At 40.2% G+C, this 19,192-nt stretch overlaps 1 long non-coding RNA gene across 1 annotated transcript in view; it reads left to right on the plus strand.

Annotated features, from left to right (window-relative positions):
- Window positions 1-6,596: 6,596 nt before the first annotated feature.
- The window catches only part of LOC138818216 (uncharacterized), a 35,413-nt gene continuing 22,817 nt past the window's right edge, over window positions 6,597-19,192 (plus strand). The window contains exons 1-2 of the long non-coding RNA XR_011369010.1: window positions 6,597-6,680; window positions 8,259-8,353. This is a non-coding gene — a long non-coding RNA (uncharacterized lncRNA). The remainder of the gene's footprint in view (window positions 6,681-8,258; window positions 8,354-19,192) is intronic.

Raw genomic sequence — 19,192 nt, forward strand, 5'->3', positions numbered from 1 at the left:
TCAAAATATTCTGGCCCCTTCCAGACCTTGATTGTGAAATGACGCGTGATGAAGGGTTATGAGGGGTATTAAATTCGAAGAGAGACGGGGATATTCTAATTAAATGAAAAGAGAGGGGGTATATGAAAGACACACGAGGATTTCCAATCTGAAGAAGGGGAAACTACCTGCGTGAGCTCATCGCCAGCCACGAGCTTTGAATCAGCGGCGATTGGGAGCCCAAGGCCTGTGCCTGTGTGTGGCTGTGTACGTGTGTGTGTTTTATGTGCAGTCCAGTCCTCCATGAAGTTTCGCGATGAATCATTCTGTAGACGATGGAATTCCACACGCACTGGTATTTTGTCCCAAGCGATCCTCCCCAAAGTCTCACACTCAGAAAAATATTGGATCTTTTTCCAACATAACATTTTGATTACACCGGCTCCAGAGAGTCTGGGTTTGTTCTCTATCTGCATGCCTTTTGAGGGAAAGAGAAAAAAAAACACACATTTTGGTTGTGACAGACCAATACATGCACCTGAAACATTGTCTGGGTAATCTAAGTGTGTTAGGGTATGTGCCAAGAAGAGGAATGTGGGGAGGGGTGCAGGAGTCAGGGCAAGGCAGGCAGAGCGAGGCAGAATCAAAAGCAGGTCCTCAAGGGTAGGAGAACAAAGATCATGAAGGCCTTTCAGGGGCAATTCCTGTGAAACAGAATAGTTTTCCTGAATTGTGTAGTGCAGGCTGAGAGGTAGAGAGGACCACTTTGGAAAAGGATGACGGTGGTCAATAGAATGCAAGAGCAGGAGGAGTCATGAGTGCCACAAATAAATCTGAGGTTTTATTATGGATCAGCATACAGTAAGACAACTTATTCATGTGCATGTCTATGAATTAGCACATGTTCGGATTCATGCATGGCCGTGGAATTGTTCTATCATCCCTAAGGACTCTTTGTGAGGTCCCTTAGCAGCTCGCCTTCCTCCTCCTGGGTGGTTGCCTACCTGCTACCAGCACGGTGCTGTCTTTTGAAGAATACCATCTTGCCAGTAGAATTATGCAGTATGGAAAATGTTGACACTGCTTCTTCAGTCAGCATAATACCAATGAGATTCCATCAACAGTTTATTCTTTTGTTATTGCTAAGTACTATATCATTTCATACCTTACCGGCTCCCAGAAGTGAAATAGGCTACATTAAATGGTGGCTGGTTCTCGAGAAGTCATATATTCAAGCAGTTGCTCACAAAAGATCATTAGTGGAAATCTAAAAAAAAATTGCACGATAGACATCAATCTTATCTCTTCCATCTAGTCCTGTTAGATCCAGACATTAGTGGACTAGGTTTGATGCAGGTTTCTGGTTGAGACCACTGATTTTCTACACAAGACCTGAATCATTTAAACCCTGAAAGACAGAGAGAAATCGAGCTACTTTCATGAGTGATGTTGGGACCCAGGTCCACACCACATTCTTATGATTAAAATTTGATTTTTGCATATGTTACAAATCAGTCAGGGAAAAGAATTTCTTTGTATAGTGAATGTAGATTGGGTTAGCTGGTCTTAGAAATAATGGAAGAAAGAAATTCCTTTTACTAACAAAATTATTGAAAACATGATTGGTGTCCTTTCATTATCATAGAAGGGTATCGTTATTTAATTATCTGTGAAATATATTGCCTTTCACATACTTTAGTGCTGATCTACCACCTTGCCTGGTTTAACTATTTCTTATGGACTCAATGGTATTACTAGGTACCTTAATGGCTGGATTTTTGTTTGGCATATGTGATGTCGTGTGACAGAAAGTGTAATGCAAAAGCTGTGGTTTATTCCCTCAAACCGGATGAGAGGCAATGCCCTGCCACACTCAGACATGGGCTGAAATGGGTTCTTGCAAACTTTTTGACAAGGCTGGCTTTGAACGTCAATTCTGACTTCCTCAGTAGCTGAGACTACAAGCATGAGTCACTGTACCCGGCACACTTGACCTTGTCCCCCAGTCTCCATAGATTCCTAAGGGTGTGTCAGCCAGTCAGTATTAACGGGATGCTACTGGGATTTGCCTTTTGTTTCTTCTGACCTACTGTCACCACTCAGACTCCTACTCGTACTTCATAGGATTCTCAATGTTACCTTCATGACTCTGGGCGTCTAACACGTAAGCCAGCCTATGGAAGACACTTGGTGTGTGTGTGTGTGTGTGTGTGTGTGTGTGTGTGTGTGTGTGTGTGTGTGCGCGCGTGCGTGCATGTGTGTGTGTGCGTGCACGTGTGTCCCTTGTCAGAGTAATCCAAAGCAGCTTTTACTAGTGCCATAAAGTTCTAAAAATACTCGAGTAAACAACTCTTTCAGTTTTTATGCTCTACTTAGGATTTGGTCTTAAGTTCAGTGGAAACAAAATTGAGAGACAATTTCCACTAACAGACAACCGACTATCGTTTTTCCTCCTTTCAATAATTATGACTTTTCCCATTTCTTCTTCGCTGAGCCTGAGCTTTCTTCCTGAAGACCCCCCATTCTCCCATTCCCTTGGGAAGAGATGTGCATCGAAGTTATCTCATCCGTGAGAACAGAAGATTCCAAAGGCGCCATGTGAACCCGCGCTGGGGAAACCTAACTTCCAATTAGACTCCTGCCCAAGTGCAATTTCTTATAACCCAATGCCTCAAGCATCGCAAGGAAGATGATATCGATGGCATCAAAGCTAGGGCTCAAATCCATTAAGTAACTTCCAAGGGATTTCTGGAGCCAAGATTTAAATCTCGATCTTCCAACTCCAAATACTATTCCTATTTGTTCCAAACTACACACAGAGGAACAGAAATCATCTCGGTGACAACTGCCAACCTGTTTAACCAACACCAATTGGACTCAGCTAATCTTCCAGTTCCTGCCTCATGCTTATCATGGAAAAACCAAAGCAGGATCTGAACACACATCTGCTAACCACAATGTCATAAAACTTGACAGAGCAATGAGGTATTATACTCACATAGAACGCTATTTGAGTTCCACCTCTACCCCTTACATGAATATGTTTCTTCGACTCTCTAAGGCTCCGTTTCTCGTGGACCAAATGCAAGGAGTCAAAACTACCCCTGAAGATCACTAGAGTAGGGAAGGAGAGTCTAGGAACACATCTTTAGTCCACTTCCTAGAATGAGGCACTTCCTCACTGAATGGCGGTGGGAAATGATCACTGCTGTTGACGTACTCATTATCATCTTAGTACGAACATATTAGCTAATGAATTACATGTACATTTGTGAATATTAGTAAGTGGTTTCCAGTACTTCTTCTTTCTATGCATAAGAACATCTAATCATGGGTAACAAGTTCCCACAGTTTAAGTGGGCCCCTCATTTACAATTAGATTAATTTTGGAAACAGCACACAGGGTAGCACCGCACTGGATTACAGAGCAGGTCTCAGGAAATGAGATGTAAAGACGGTTTCCTCAAAGCAATGAATTAAAATCTTGGTAGAATTTGTGCTATTCAGAGTGTATTGAAATGGTAGGGGATTATATTTCTGCCAACTTTCTGCCAAAGAAATACATAAAATAAAAAGTTAATTAGAGATACAATTTCCAGAGATTTTTTTAATTTCAAAATTAACATTCTCATTCTGTTTACTTCTGAGAAGTAAAATGAAACCATCAACCTTTTCCATTATAACCAGTTATTTATTCTATTTTGGTAAAATCTCCGAATGGAGGATTCTCCCGAGGCACATTTTCTTTTCCCTTTCTATTTTTTTTTTTTTAATAAGACAACAGATTAAGAAACAAAAATAACACTTTTGCCACAGTCATATTTAGAGACTATAACTATTTTAAGAAGATAATGTTGGGAAACAAATCTAACATAATTTATCAGATGCTTCTTTTATGTGGAGCAATATGGTGAATTTAGATAAATAAATACAAAACATTAAGTTGTGTCATTAAGACAGAAATGAAACACATGGGCGATAATCCACAACCAATTTCAAAATTAAACACTGATGGTAATTACATAAATGTAACACAGAATGACAGCATTGGGTCTCCATGAAAATAAGGAAGCAACTGAGGAACTACTTAATGAATTATTATAAAATATATCCATGTTGTTATGTTTCTTAAAGAATAAAATGTAAATTCAGAAGAGTATTATAACCTAGGAAGGAGTCTGGAAGGAAATAGTAGGCTGCATCAGTGTATGTATCCAGCAATAATACCAAATTTCAATGGCAGATGCATTGTCAATGATGATGTTTTCTTATTCATTTCTATATCTTCTTTATCTATATAATGTTTTGCTTGCTCTGTTCAGATGTCTTTTTCCTGAAGAGATAGATAGATATTAGATAGATAGATGATAGAATATTAGATAGACATATCAGAAGAATACATCATAGATACTATCAAGGATGGATTTAAATCCTTCCTGAGACATAGTAGTTGGAAACAGTGATGAAGTACATATTCCTAAAGACTGAATCTAATTAAACTAAGAAGACGGAAATGGTTTGTTATTATAAATATGATGGTAATAAATATAGTAGACAGATGAGAGATAAACACCAAGCACTTAGAGAACTTTTAAGAATAAAAGAATATATCCAATAGTGATGAAACCTATAAAAGGCTGTATAGGAGAGAGAGACAGAGACAGACAGAGACAGAGACAGAGACAGAGACTGAGAATGTTTAGGGACACCTTATCTGAGTAGTTGAATGATTATTTTGAGAAACACCCGAATGGCAGAAAAGCCAGCCAAATAAAGGTCTGGAGAAGCATTATAGCCAGAGCAACCAGCTAAAGCAAAAACAGGCAACAAGTGTAGTGTGGTGGAGAACAGAAGATAAAACTCTCTGAATTGAATGCACTGGACAAGAAGCGATATGAAATGAAATGAAAGATACATCACAGAGTCTCAGTCCATTTGAAGTGCTATAACAAAATACCACAGTAATTTATAATGAGCTGGATCATTTTTCCTACTTCTGGAGGTTGGGAAGTTCAAGACAAAGGAACCTTTATTTGGAGAGGATCTTCATCATCGATCGCATAAGGAGAAAGAAATAATAGTATCAGTACGTTCATGAAGGCAGAGCCCTCTCGGCTTAATAGCTCTCTAATACCATTCTTGATACCTCTTCTGGATTCCATTAAGATGACAATTTTGAACATGAGTTTGGGAGGAGTCAAGCGGACACCATCTAGGTCTTTACAAGAGGAAGTCAATTACATCAGCAATGCTCTGATGTGACTGTTTCTAAACTATTGCTCCAGCTAATGTGTGGGAAGAGGTTCACAAATGTGCAAAGGAAAAGGAAGGTTCAGTTGTGAAAGGGAAAACATGGTCATGGAGACAAGAATAATGGTTTGTTGAGTAAGCGTGGTACTTAGCACTTATTGGTAGCTAGATTCATAAAGTATAGAGAAGAAGAGAATCAAAAATTGAAAGGTAGCTGGACCTGGGAGAGCGAAGCGTGGAGACGCCGCGAGGCTCGTGAGATCTGGATAGAAACTGGCCTTGGGAGGCGTTGAGACAGGAGAGGTAATGATCGATCTGCTTAAGGAGTCCGTCAAGGACACAAAACTGGAAGTAAGAAAACGTAGAAGCGTTAAATGTGATGGAAAAATCTGAAGTGCGAAGGAACTTAAAGGAACAAAGCGAACTATTTTCAGAATGTGTTGGACCCCTCCATCAAGGATGTTAAATAACACGCCAACTTGCAATCGCGGCTTTTCTCAGAGGTGAGCCCGGTAGCTGGATGAGCGGGAGGGCCGCCCTGGCCTGGGAAACAGGACTGGTCATTGTTCCCGTGTCCTTCATTCACACCCCCAATTTACCTCAGGGCTGAGATGTGTCCAGTTGTCCTCTCACAAAACACTAATTCTTTACTATGTAGATTTATATTTCATTCATTCGTATAGCCTCTGAAGTGTCTAGCCACACAGCTATTCTGATAGGAACAAATAATAAATATTTGTTGACTTAAGTGGACGCAGACGACTCATCTGTCTATCATACATTTCTATTTCATATTGCATTCTAAAAAATGCCTGTCTTCTGTCTTCTATCTACTTATATCCCTAAGTATTTGGCGTTCTTTGTATGGCTAGCTTTTATTCTGTATATTGTTACTTGAATTAAACTACAATAGTCACATGTCACTTGTGTTTCAGCCAGTGAATATTTGGCTTTATGCTCTCCATTTCTTCACGCCGGGAGCACTTTGTCCACACATAAAACAAACAATGCTGTCTGAAAGTTCATCCTAATAATTAACTTGAATTTATTACTCTGAAAGCACTGAATCCTTCATAGGCACTGGAAAGTGTAAACCGTTTGTGCATCATTACCCACAGCCCTCTTGAATTAGGTATAATTGGGAAGAGTCGAATCTCTCATTATTCACGTCATTCCTGTTTTGCTATTTATTCTCTAGCAGTTGCTCACATTGAGGTTGCATTGAACTGTTTCAACTTGTTCAACCAGTGCTGCACGTAGACCCCTATTTCTTTCCTAAAGCTCATCACCGCTCTTCCTGTTCTATCAAATTGTGACTTAATGTTCCATCTGCTACATTCTATAGATGGTCTCCATAATCCAGATTTCTTGGTGGATGTCAGGATGAACGGGACCACATTGTTTTGCTGTAGACAATGAACGCTAATGTACCCATCTACCTTCTTTTTCAGGTCTGCCACATTTATTTTTTCAAGGGATTATATGTATTTGTACATATAGCTTTGAGATATTCCTGAAACTCTTCCCTGAACAATGGAGTTATGTGGTTTAGTTCTTGAACCCAGTTCCAGGCTGTATCAATAGACATGGTGAAGTTAACTGCATCTCAAATAAGATTAAGCCCTACTGAATGGACGGATATGTACAAACCTGTGACATGACTTATCAATTCGCTAATAGGGTTGGGATTCCATTTAAATTTATCCGTTAATACTGGCGAGCTTATTCAGTTGAGTTGGCTTCATACCTCACTGCAACATTATCTTCTCTTGGTCTTGCTTTTCTTGGCAGAAGCTCTCACCTTGTGACACTGTAAGAGCACTAATTTTTTAAAGTACAGTCAGATGACACACCAGGGTTTGAATTCTGTCGCAGTGACTACAGTCGCAAGCTTAGATCTTTGTTTCTCTTGGAAATTCATCCCGTTCCAAATATTCTGACTAAAAGACTTAAAAACTAAGAAAAAAAATTTTTTTCTCAGCCTTCTGTCCTTACCCACAGATAAATTTGAAAAGTGTAAGTTGACTGATGGCCACAAAGTTGCTGGTAGAATGCAATCTAAACACTTCAAGGAGAATAAAATCTGTGGATGATCAGCTTGTTACTCGAGACTGTGAGACCTAGCCCGGTGCCAAGTGCGAGGTGCTCACAAACGCTCGCCACATACCTGACATCAGAATAAGTCACTCAGAAGGCGTTTGGCCAACACCACGACTTTCTCTAAACATTTCCCCCAAAGCGTCCTTCCTTCGGTGGAAGTTTAAATTTCACATCTTCAGGCTAAAATGAAATTCCTTAAATCTTTCCTTGCATGACTTGTTTTGAAACAGAGTAAGCTTTCTCCTTGATTGACCAAAATAATTATGCCTGTGTGCAGTTTCCAAGATTCAAATTGGAAATAAATCTTAGCAGGATAAAATGTCTGGCACGGTTCTCTGCTGGGTATGAAGAAGTGGGGGTCGGGAGCGTACTCTGAGAAGATTCGGGGGAGAATTCAGTGTTTTAGACTCGGAATGCAGCTAAGCGCATCTAAATACATGATTCCCATTCACGCCACAGCTTCTGTGCTTGGGTCGCACCTGAGCTGCCCTGTGCCCTGAACAGAAGGGAGATCTCATTGCCGTCACATTGATGTCACCCATGACATCGATGACATTCTGAAAGGCTTTTCCCACCCTTGGGTTTCTCCTGAGAAGTTCCTTCCAGATTTATTTCTTATGGTTCCTACTGTGTATGAACTTTTGAGTATGTTTCGAATGTGCTTTGCCTGTCGTAGGGGGAGGAATGGAGTTGGAAGGCAAGGCCTTGTATTTGCAAGGCAGGCACTCTACCATTTGAACCACATCTCCAGACCTTCTGCACACCAGTTTTCTGGTCGTGTGTCAGGGTCCTGCCCAAAGACAGCATCAGACCTAGATCTTCCTCCCTACAGCCTCCTGCGTGGCCAGGGGGATAGGAATGTATCATCGTGACTAGTTGGTTTGTTGAGCTAGCTCTTGCTAATATTTTGTCCCAATTGTTTCTTTCAGCTTCAAACCAAGATGCTCCTATCTCCACCTTCAAGTGGCTGGATTCCAGACACAGAGCACTCACTACCCTGGCCCTAGCTGACTTTTGATGTAAGGTAAGAATCCAATACGCTTTCCTGAAATAGTCAAGTTCAACACCATTCAACCTTTCATTGAGTAGTGTTTTTACTTTATAGATATCAAGGTTAAAACCTATCAGTACCAGACTAATCTCAGGGTCATGTGACCTACTAACCCATCAATTGAAGCCTTTACAAATAGCATAGGCTAAACAACTACCTCTCAGGATAAAGATGGTTGAACAATAGTCATCTGTGCGTGTGAAGGGTTGCATTACTGGGAAATAGTTTTAAGGTGAAAACTTCTGAATATTACATATCCAGAGGCTAGAATGAAAAAACAAAAAACACAAAACCTGTCTACCTTCCCTGCGTCTTGGATTTCTGGAGAAATCCTCGTCTCTGCTCCTCCTAGTAAACAACTGTCTTCTGATTCCTGGATTGCACCACATTTTCCTCCTGAATTCCTGTTCTCAAGTTAGCCAAAGTCAATTTCTATTACTTGCAACCAAAGAATCTGAACTAAACTAATAGAATCCCCACTTGATTGAAGTGAAGCTTCCGAGACCAAGTAACTTGAACAAGATTCCACAGCAAGCGTACACAGAATGTGAACCCAGACCGATTCACTGGAGAACCAGCCTTTCTCTGCAGCGGCACCAGAACACGCATGCCACTTTTGGTCTCCTGAGGTCCCTGTGCTTAAAGGTAGTGTATCGGTGCCAAGATTTGGGAAACAAATGTGACCTCAATAGCAGGCAAGAAAGCAAATGATGCTCACTGGAGAATTCTCTCTCCAATAGACAGATGTCTGGCTATTGTATATATTTTCTTACATCTGTGTACAGATGACTACGCTGAGTTTGAGGAGTTCGGGTTTGATATTTAACTACAGTATTTATCCCTTTGGCTTAAAATTGCTTCTGAAACTTGAAGGTAAAATCCATAAAGCCGAGCAAACACTTTGATGATGTACCTGTGAGTTTCATTTTCACACATATCAATGGGATATTAAAAAAAAAAAGACCATCTCTCTCGATCAAATCCTGCACACTTCACCTTCCTTTCTTTCATTAGTTAACCCCTTTGCAATTAGTTAACTTGTGGCTAAGGGATGCTCTAACTTTTGTCTGTATCTGTAGATGCTTTTTCTATTGCTGTTATTGTTGTTGTTGTTGGCAGTACTGGTGTCCAGACTCAGAGTTTCATACTTGCTAGACAGGATCTCAGCTGCGTCAGCTATACTCCCAGCCTCTACTAAGTGATTCTTTTGGATGTTCTGATTTATCCTATTGCTAAAAAATCAAGTTTCCCACAAAACAGCTCCATCTATTGATTTTTCTCCTTCTTCCCATCACAACCTTTTTTCAGCCTTTTGTTTCTGGATCTATCGAATTGATTCCTGTAAGTGGTTTGAGACAGAGCTCCCAGTTCATGAATTAACCCTGTTTCAGCACCATTATTAGTCTCTTCTTTCCTCAATGATTAGTCACACTACTTAGATCATGCATCAGAATGCCATATGTGGACACCATGTTTTGTGAATATTTTCCTAGCTAACCACAATATTGTCATTGCCCTAGAAAAATTCAAATATAAACTATCCGTATAACATAATCCTAGTTCATATCTAAATATCTCCACCTTGTCAACAAAGTATCTTTTTTTTGCTTTTTTCATAAGCAAAAATTCCATCATTTAATTCTAATGTTTACTAATGAAAGTATTTTAGTGTTTACTGATTGAGGATGGCATTGCCGTCTTTTCCTTTTTCTTTTTGAACGTTATTTTCATTACCTTTATGTCGCTGCACAAAGTGTTTCAATCCCACATGTCAGTTTGCAAGTACAATGCGATGCATCCCCCTTGCCTCTCCAGCAAGCTAGACCGTTCCGGCTTCGCATGTGCGCATTGAGCATTAGGACTGTTTTTCCCACCCTTCCTCTCTCTACTTGTGGTTCTGCTCCTTTTCACCTCCCTGCCGTCTGACAAACATGTTTCAGCTTTTCTGAAAGCTATAATTCCAGCCCAGCTTTTTAACTGTTTATTTTGGAGATGGAGTTTCACGGTCTTTTCTGCCTGGGCTGGATTCAAACCTCAACCCTCCAGGTTAGTAGCTAGGATTCCAGGTGCTAGCCACTGGTACCCACTCAATATATTTTTCTTTTTGATCACTCTGGCTCTTTAAAGAAATGGAACCAGTCATCTCATTGAAATCCCACAATCAAAATTTGGCTGGCTGAGGGTTTCCATCTAAATGTCATACTTCTTGCTTCTTTTATCTCTTATATTGATATAAACTGAAAGTTTGGTTTACTGGGAAAATGAGTTTCAGGTTAAATATGTCCAAGACAAACACATTATAGAGGATGTGGTGTGCTTTGAATTATATTGCATCGAGCGACCCATAAAATCAGACTCTGTTGTTTCTGATAATAGCAAATTTTAGGACTTAAAATGGTAGGAGTTAGATATTTCCATTGTTAGGTTTTAAAAATCCTTGTAATTAGAAATTTCATGTTTTGGCTCCAAGTATATCATATATCATTCCCAAATATTTCTTCTAATGGTCTTAGTACATTTGATCGTCATTACAGCACCCAATAATTTCATTATGGAGTTAAAAATGGTAGAAATGTCTCTCTAACTATATAAAATTTATGTTTATTAGTGTGCATTTATCTAAAAAGAAAAGTTTTCTTTCACAAATTAGAAGGAAACTATAGTCCTTTGTAAAATTATTATGTGCTCGTTTTCATTTATTTACCAATTTTCACAATATCCGTTGCTATAGAAAGATCATTTCCAAAGATGATTTGATCCATAAAAATGCCTTCCTCCTGACATATCTCAACTAGACTTTGAACTCTCGCTTTCCATTTTGACAAAATGCTCCCAGATAACTTTACTTTTTCTTTCTGACCCAAACCATCAACTCAATTATTTAACTAAACCATTCTGATTCCCTTAATCAAGAATTGTAGTGGAGACAAAAATCAACCCAGTTGCTTGTTTACTGGGAAAGTATATTTTTTAGTCATCATAACTGAACAGAGCAAAGAAATAACCTTTAAAAGAAAGTCTAAATTCCACACTTGTCTTTTTGGCCAAGGTAGACTAATGAGGACCAGACTTTCACCCTCTTCCTTGAAACAACCAAAAACACATTGGGCACTCCACATGGAATGATTTTCAAGACAATGACTGCAGAGTGACCAAAGACAGTGTTCCCTATAAACAAGATGAATTTTAGGATTATTTAAATTTATTCCCTTAAAAGTTTTTAAGGAAATAGCCCAAACAGCAATGTCTCGAGCACTTCCTAAGGTGAGAAATGAAGGCAGCCAGAATTTTCAAGTCAAGTGACTAGAGTTGAAAGGCTGCAAAGAAAGGAGACTGTAGTCGAAGTGGCACACGGAAAACAGGGGTGTAAGATTACCACTTAGCTGGCACTAGTGAAGATCGACACGCGGGATTAATAATATCAGTCCACGGGACACAGAGGAACTGACAATCGTGCCTATTCTCACCAGGAAGATGACAAAAACCTCAGAATTTACAGGTCACTGAGTGAAGTATTCAGAGAAGGCTTGTCTCAGCCTTACAGAAGCAGAATCATTAGTCTTCTTCTGTACCAACCTAAACAAACAATACTCCAAAATTTTAAGTCACTTCCACTGAACTTAGCAGTATCTCAGGATAAATTTCAAGGCTCTCGATAGGAATGTAAAGATTTGTAGCACCCAATAAGTTGAAATTCAGACTGTGATGTAAAAAAAAAAAGCAAGAATATATGACCTCTCATGAACTCTTAAATAAAAAATGATCCCAAACAAATATATGTTGAAGATTATTAGGAAAGTACAAAATAATAGTTATCACAAGTACATTCCACATATCCAAAAAAGTAACTAGAAATACTGAAGGGATGATACTGACAATAATCAACTTCTAGAAATGGAAGTTATGCTGAAATGAAAAATACACTGGATGAAATAAGACACAATGAAAGATGCAACCTCACAGAAGAAATATCAGTGAGGTTGAAGACATAAAAATAAGAACTCTGCAATATTAACTACAAGGGAAAATAATTACAAAGATTAAAATGACACCAATGGGGCATTAAATTACACAGATGTGTGTATGTGGGGTGTGTATTTGCAACACTAAAAAGGCTACAGAGAAAGTATATGAGGAAATGATGTGTAACACTGGGAGTTAAATGACAGTCTCATGCACTTCCCTCCCGGACTGCCTTCTAACCACCATCCTCAGACCTCAGCTTCCTGAGTAGCGCGGATGACAGGGGTGAGCCACTGAAGCTGAGCTACAACTTCTGCTTTATACCTTCTCCATTGCTCATTACCACCCAGCCCCATTGCCACTCCCTCATTTCCACTCTTATTATTTTTTAATTCTGTGCTTGGCCTGGGGCTTGAACTCAGGGTGTGGGCACTATCCTTAAAATTCTTTTTTTTATTAAGTTTTTTATTGTGAAAATACTGTATAAAAGGATTACAGTCACATGAGCAAGGTAGTGAGTATGTTTCTTTTGCTCAAGGCTAGCACTTTACCACTTGAGCCACATCAGTGAGTTCACAAAGATACTTTTAAGCAAAACTTCCAATTTTTGGCCTTTACAGATTGCAGTTAATTGGAGTTAATTGCAGTTCATTCTTCCTGGAGGAAGAACAGGAGCATTAATTCATCTCTTCTGAGAGAACTCTACCTCAGGTATCCGCAATGTGTGTGGAAGGAAATATTCCTTTATTTAAATAAAAACAATTGTTTTTATTCAACACATGGGAGGTAGACCAATGTTTGGGCACCCTTGATGAAATAATGACGCTACGGGCTCTCCAATCTTAGGCAAAATTGCCAAGGAACTTGGCAATTCTTGGAATACTATCACGTTAACACTATGAAAAGGGACAAAATCAAACGTTGTCTTCTGATGCTACTCAATACAAAAGTATCACAAATCAAAAAAAATAAAAAATGAAACTGTTCCCGTACACATTCCAAGTCCTTCCGGCCTCCCAGGCTTTGAGTCACCAGATCTGATTTGCTTCCGGAGTCCCCGTCAGGTCCGGTCCCTCCGCTCAGCTGGGTTCTCCTCCCGGAATGACTCAGAGCACCACTGTGACAATCCCCAGTGCGTCTCTCCATTTACATGCCAGTTAGACTTCCTATCTCCTCTCCTGCCTTAGGACAGAGTAGGTATGGGACAGGGGTGATTTTGACTCTCTTTCTTGCGAGAATATCCATCATTCTTATTAGTGTGTGTAGTCAGATGAAGTCTGAGTCGCCACTATCTACATGAGTCCTTCTGGTCTACCTCGCTTTCCATTTATTATTCAACGATATGCCAGGTAGCTTTGAAGCTATCTAGTACAACTGTCTTAGCAACGTCATTGGTGTCTTTCTCGCAGACTTTAAGGGACATGTGGCAAGGCTTTCCTTACTTGATGCTTCTGTGTGTTTGGATATTTTAAGCTGTTTGCCAATTCTTGATATAACATTCTTCTGGTTTCCTTGCTTCTTGGTCTTGTGAGTTCTTCTACTTATCTTTGTCTGTTTCTAGGTCTTGGCTAGATTGTAACCACTTTTTACACTAAACCTATTTTCTTCCTTCTATGACTTTCCTTTTCATCCCTCTACTAATGATTCTCAAAATACTTTCCTAAACAAGATCTCTCACCCCACATTCAAACTAGGAACCTGCCTACTGAATATTTCTATTTTAGTCTATAAAGCTGCTTCAACATAATCACGTCCCAGGTTAAATTCTGTACTACCTAATTGTACCCAATTCATTCCTACCTAATCCTTCTCTTCCCAACTCTACTCTTCTTAAACCGTGTAACAGTGATTCATTACCAGCCTATAATTCATCCAAACCTGAAGCCCAGTCATCATTCCCACCCTTCTCTCTCCCTCTTCTTCAGTGTCTTGACGAGTCTCCCTCTTCATTAGCTGTTGACTGCCCTACCTATTATAATTACTGTTATTGCGACCTTAGTTCTAGTCTTATCATCTCTTACCTGGATTATTCCATAGACTTCCATCTTCCTGCATAGAGAATGTCCCTCATCCAATCAACTACTCATGGCAGTCAGAAAACATTTTCTAAACTCTGAACCCTATCTCCAATTCCTTAAAATTCAGTGGCTCGGTCTGCCCCTCCGATAACGCCGTAACTGCCAGCATGCCTTACAAACGTAGCCCTTCAGCCGTTCTTCTGACTCTGTCCTTTTGCGTCACACTCCACATTCCAGGCATATGGAACTCTGCCCTTCATTTGGAATCAATCCCAAGACTTCCTTCTCACTGTCCCCACCTCTTAGGTGGCATCACAAATCCCCCTTCTTCTTTGAAGGCTCTCTTACCCTCTCGTGCCTCGAGAATGAATTAAGAATCTCTCCCTTTGTCTCTGTGATACCAAGCATTCATCCCTCATACACATGTTCAGACTGCAACAATAACTTCTTGTTCCCAGGTCTATAGCTCTAATAGATGATGAGTCATTTAGGCAAAAAAAATCTTCACTTGAACAAGAACCTGACATATGACAAGTACTCAATAGATAACAGTTAAAGGACTATATAGTTTATGCATACAAACACAAATGAATGATTTCTATGGCAATGCTTATTCTCATTTGTTAACGTATCTATTAAGATTCATTTTATGGGATTAAAATGTGCAAACATTGCTCTCAGGTGCATATGATTCTAGTATTTGTAAAATAATACCCATAAAATTCAAAGTTATCTGTATTATTTTAGGCTGAATGCTTTTCAGATCCCTTGAGAACGGCAAGTAGATAGTAGTTCCAAGAATTTTTCTGGATTTTACATTTTTAAATGATAACAAATTATACTTAACAAGCACTCCATGTGTGTCAGTGATCTGCGAGTTGTGTATTCGATAAATTAGCAAATCACCCTAATAACCCAGTAAGATTACTACCACCCCCTTTTGTGCTTTTTGTGTGCATGGTGCATTACTAAATCTTCCCTACAACCCATTTGCTGCTATCCCATGTTACAGCTGACAAATGAGACATCTTGTAGTTTAGTAACTTCCTGGAATAACTAGTAATCAGAGCTGAGATGCAGCCCAGAAAGTCTAGTTGCACAGCGTGCTCAACTACCAGGCTTCCCTGCCCCTTGCTCGTTGTGGTCAGGGAACTCTTTCATATGAGTATTCTGGCTATCCTTTGAACTAAAAACTAACTTTCTATGTTGACACATGTAAATAAGCCATCTGTTCATTTGAATTCCACAAAACTCACTCCAAATTAACTTTATCTTTTGAAATCAAAAGCCCCAAAGTGAATATCTATGTCTTTCCTTCCTCCCTCCCTCCCTCCCTCCCTCCCTCCCTCCCTTCCTTCCTTCTTTTCTTCCTTCCTTCCTTCCTTCCTTCCTCCCTCCCTCCCTCCCTTCCTCCCTTCCTCCCTTCCTCCCTTCCTTCCTTCCTTCCTTCCTTCCTTCCTTCCTTCCTTCTTCCCTCCCTCCCTCCCTCCCTCCCTTCCTTCCTCCCTCCCTCCCTCCCTTCTTTCCTTCCTTCCTCCTTCCCTCCTTCCCTCCCTCCCTTCCTTCCTTCCTTCCCTCCCTCCCTCCCTCCCTTCCTTCCTTCCCTCCCTCCCTCCCTCCCTTCCTTCCTCCCTCCCTCCCTCCCTCCCTCCCTCCCTCCCTCCCTCCCTTCCTTCCTTCCTTCCTTCCTTCCTTCCTTCCTTCCTTCCTTCCTTCCTTCCTTCCTTCCTTCCCTCCTTCCATTCTGATACAGGGCTTTGCACTCAAGGCTTGCATGCTTGCTAGGCAGGCCTTTGACCTCTTCAGCCACTCTCCCAGTTATACCTACTCTTATTATAATATAAAATAATGCCTCCCTTTAGGTGCTTTTGTTTTCCCATAAATTTGAACAAGCAAGCACATAGCACTGAATTTCCTTTCTAAGTCTCGGGACTAAGTGTTTTGCAGGACCAAGTACAAAATGAAAATGTAAGGCCCTGACTCAAAAGTTATTAAGCTTCTCGGGGCGTTGACAGCGTAACAGTAATCTAAGCAAGAAACCCTTCTAAGCACCAAGCCCTCTGAGACTGCTCAGGAACGCATCAGGAAGCTGGTCCCTCTGACTTCTCCAAAGAACACCTACACGTTGCATGTAGTTGATGCTCACTTGAGAACGGGGCTGCTTAGCTTTGTATTCTTAGGTTTAAAACACCACCTTTCAGGTCATCCTCAACATCGTATCACAGCCATGGACTCTTTATAAAATCAAAGGAGAAGCTATTAAGCACAAAGTGTCTTACATGTTTTATCCACCCTGATACCCACTTCTTCATAACTCTATGCAATAGAATTAAGTTCTTATTTTACAGAAGAATAAACACACTGAAAGATAGTTAAGCAACTCCCATAAAACCACTTAGCTGGTAAATTAAGGAGCTACTAGTTAAGCTAAGAGCCACCTGCCTGTAAATCCCCTGGATTTCCATTATGCTAGGTCATTTCTTTTGCAGCAATGGAAAAAAAAAATCTTAATCAGTCGTGGACTAATCATTTGAATCTGAGACAGTCAGTGTTGCTTCAAGAAAATGCAAACTTGCTCTTCTTTTCCCTGTGTCTCTCTGTGACTCCCAGATTCCTCACCCGTGGGCACAATTACGGGTAGGCCCAGGACAATGTATGATTTTCTTTGAAGGAATGAAGCTATCTTTTGAGGCTTGGCCACCTCCCCCTGGGAATGCTGTCATGGTCCTTCTCAAATATCAGGGCAGATGTAGTCTATTAGGAATTACAAGGCCAGCTGTTGTTTTATATCATTAGACTTTTGCAACCAACTGGGAAAATCCACTTCTGCCAGGAGGCAAGTCTCCAGGCTCTGCAACAAATATCAATTCTAATTTGGTTGAAGTTGTGCAGGGTCATTTTTTTCCCTATTTCTCAGGGTTTCAGAACTGATTCCCTGCACACTCATTGGAGGTCAACCTGAAGTATGTCACATTTTCCATATAGGTTTAAGAAGATGTGCGTTTCTCTGACCCTCTGAAATGAGCTGGGTACACGTTTTCCATCTAGATGGAGACATATGCCCTCGGAGTGAAACTGGGCATGAAACTGTCTGAGACTTTAGCTAAGAGCAGCGCATGGTTTGCAAAACCAATCATCTGGCCTTGGAAAAAGAAAAGAAGAATTCTAATTTGTTCTTCTCTCTCGTGAACAGTTATATTGTCCAGTCAGGGTTATTAGCCATCTAGCAATTCACAAGTGGCCTTCCTTGGCAAAGCCGATTCGAGGCTGACGGCAACCTGATGATTTCATAGCATTTTAGAATCATGAAGTGTTAGCATTGGAAAGGACGGCGGCCATCCCCTCATGTAAATACCTCATTTTCTAGATGAGGACACTGATGTGCAGAGATGTTTCAAGGTGGCTGAAGTCATGAAGCCAGCCAGTCAGTTTGTCCTTGAAATTGGAGCTTCTGGTTCCAGGCTAGTTCTCTTTTCTTTACCTCATAACTGCTCATTTTATCTCGCTGATGTCAAAATCCACTTGCTTTTATTCTGCAGTTACCAGTCTGGCAGGGATGCTATTGGAATAAGACCACTTAAATGAATCATTTAAATAAGCACATACTTAGCTTATAAAAAATATTGTAGTACGCAGGCTGGGAAGTTGGCTCAGTGGTAGAGCGCTTGCCTTGCATGCATGAGGCCCTGGGTTCGATTCCTCAGCACCACATAAGCAAAAAGAAAAAAGCCGGAAGTGGCGCTGTGGCTCTAGTGGTAGAGCGCTAGCCTTGAGCTGAAGAGCTGAGGGACAGCGCCCAGGCCCAGAGTTCAGGCCCCACGACCGGACCCCAAAAAAAAAAAATTGTAGTACGCATCCCGTGTGGCCTTCATTCTCCTCTTCACTTACTCAATCAATTAATATTTATTAAGCATTTAAAAAGGCATAGTAGACAATGCGGTAGAATTCACTGCTTATTTTTGCTAAGACAATTGATATTTAATTTTTGATCAAAAGGACATGCAAACAAAGAATTAATCATTTTTAGACTATGTAATTTTAAATCTAATCTAACATTTTAACTTAAAGGAAACTAGTAGGACAGATGTACAAATAGTTTTTTGTTTTAGTTAATAATCATATATATATATATGTATATATATATACATATATATATATATATATGAAGACATGAAAACACCATGGGAAACAGGCTAAACTTGTATTGAATATGTTATATGTAATGTCATTGGATTGACTCAATTGGAGAAACCAGCAGCACAGGCTGAGGGAGGAGCATGGACAAGGCTTTGCGCAGAAGCAGGAAGGTCACGCTTTGTCTGCAGTCATGGTGGAGAAAAGGCTGCTCAGCAGGGGAGGAAGGTATGGAGGTAGAGCAAAAATATTACCTCTGTTATTGGAGGTTTCTGAACATCAGGGGATGTTCTTGGGTAGGAATATTAAGGTAAAGGCATGGAGATGAGTTAATCTGTATTTGTGGATGGTGTGAAAGTTGTGCTGAAAAAGCAAGAGAGCAGAAGCAGTTAATAACCACAAATGTGTCTTCCCCCCATGTACATGAGATGATCCATTACCAATTACGTTTGGTGACATTGCTTCAAAATCATTCCTTATTGTCACTCACGTAAAATCTGCATTTCACTATCTAAACTCAAACTGTCTCAAACCAAACCCCTAAATTTCTTGGCTGATATCCTCAAATCCGTTCCTCTAAATGTGCTATGTGACTCTGTGCGGGGCAATTCCATCCTTTAACAACGTGGTCAGACCAAATCTTGAGTCATGCCTGACTCTTTTCTCATGTGCTACATCCAGTATCTCAGGAAGTCTG

This window comes from Dipodomys merriami, unplaced genomic scaffold (genome assembly GCF_024711535.1).
Source record: "Dipodomys merriami isolate MVZ:Mamm:240054 unplaced genomic scaffold, mDipMer1.0.p SCAF_72, whole genome shotgun sequence".
NCBI lineage: Eukaryota > Metazoa > Chordata > Mammalia > Rodentia > Heteromyidae > Dipodomys > Dipodomys merriami.